Here is a 1,372-nt window from a genome sequence, read left to right as displayed (position 1 = left end):
TTTTTTTTTTCCGAAGCTGGAAACGGGGAGAGACAGACTCCCGCATGCGCCCCTCCGGGATCCACCCGGCACGCCCACCAGGGGCGATGCTCTGCCCCTCTGGGGTGTCGCTCTGCCGCGACCAGAGCCACTGTAGCGCCTGGGGCAGAGGCCAAGGAGCCATCCCCAGCTCCCGGGCCATCTTTGCTCCAATGGAGCCTCGCTGCTGCGGGAGGGGAAGAGAGAGACAGAGAGGAAGGAGAGGGGGAGGGGTGGAGAAGCAGATGGGCGCTTCTCCTGTGTGCCCTGGCCAGAAATCGAACCCGGGACTTCTGCACGCAAGGCCGACGCTCTACCACTGAGCCAACCGGCCAGGGCCTAAGAAAGTTATTTTACACCTTCTCTTCCTCACACCACTTCAAACTCTGACATGACCCCAGATGATACATCACTGATTATGTTGTAAACACTGACAAGACTCATCACATCTTACCACCACATCTTCAGACTGAGCTTCATCTCTTCCAGTATACTTTGCTCCATCCCTCGCTAAGATAAGGAGTTTGTGACCCTACCTGAAGACAAATACTCTACCCTTGTTTACTCAAGAACTTTGCTAGTGTTGTTATTGTGTCTTTCATATTCTTTCTTTCTTTCTTTCTTTTTTTTTTTTTTAACAGAGACAGAGAGAGAAAGTCAGAGAGAGGGATAGATAGGAACAGACAGACAGGAACAGAGAGAGATGAGAAGCATCAATTATCAGTTTTTCGTGGCGACACCTTAGTTGTTCATTGATTGCTTTCTCATATGTGCCTTGACCCCGCGGGCCTTCAGCAGACTGAGTAACCCGAGTCAGCGACCTTGGGTCCAAGCTGTTGAGCTTTTGCTCAAACCAGATGAGCCTGCGCTCAAACTGGCGACCTTGGGGTCTCGAACCTGGGTCCTTCCGCATCCCAGTCTGACGTTCCATCCACTGCACCACTGCCCAGTCAAGCATGTCTTTCTTTTTCCATTTCATTTTTTTCCTATATTATATGGCTTCTAATAGCACATAAAAAGGCTTTCATATCTTTTACCTAAAAAAAATATTTATTATAAATTCTTTCATCATTCCATATCTCTACAGTTGATAGGAACTACTTCTCAAAAAGATTAGTTACACTTTTGTTTCCCTTTCTTCTCTCTTAATTCATTCTTTATTTTATTCCAATCTGGCTTTCTGCACCAATCCACAAAATTACTCATTTTCAAGGTAACCAATGGTATCCATCTATCCTGACAAATTCAATGACCATGCTCAGCCCTCCTTTACTTGATTGTTGAGCAACATTTGACACCATAGATTAACCTCTCTTTGTTTAACCTTTGTTTTGTCTTGGATGATACCACAGTT

General features: G+C 46.1%; 1 non-coding gene across 1 annotated transcript; it reads right to left on the bottom strand.

The window, feature by feature from the left end:
* Window positions 1-281: 281 nt before the first annotated feature.
* Window positions 282-357, bottom strand: TRNAA-UGC (transfer RNA alanine (anticodon UGC)). Its single transcript has one exon. It is a non-coding gene; the product is annotated as a tRNA-Ala (tRNA).
* Between the last annotated feature and the right edge of the window lie 1,015 nt (window positions 358-1,372).

This window comes from Saccopteryx leptura, chromosome 1 (genome assembly GCF_036850995.1).
Source record: "Saccopteryx leptura isolate mSacLep1 chromosome 1, mSacLep1_pri_phased_curated, whole genome shotgun sequence".
Taxonomy (NCBI): domain Eukaryota; kingdom Metazoa; phylum Chordata; class Mammalia; order Chiroptera; family Emballonuridae; genus Saccopteryx; species Saccopteryx leptura.
The sequence above is the reverse complement of the archived record's forward strand: the minus strand, read 5'-3'. Positions and strand labels throughout refer to the sequence as shown.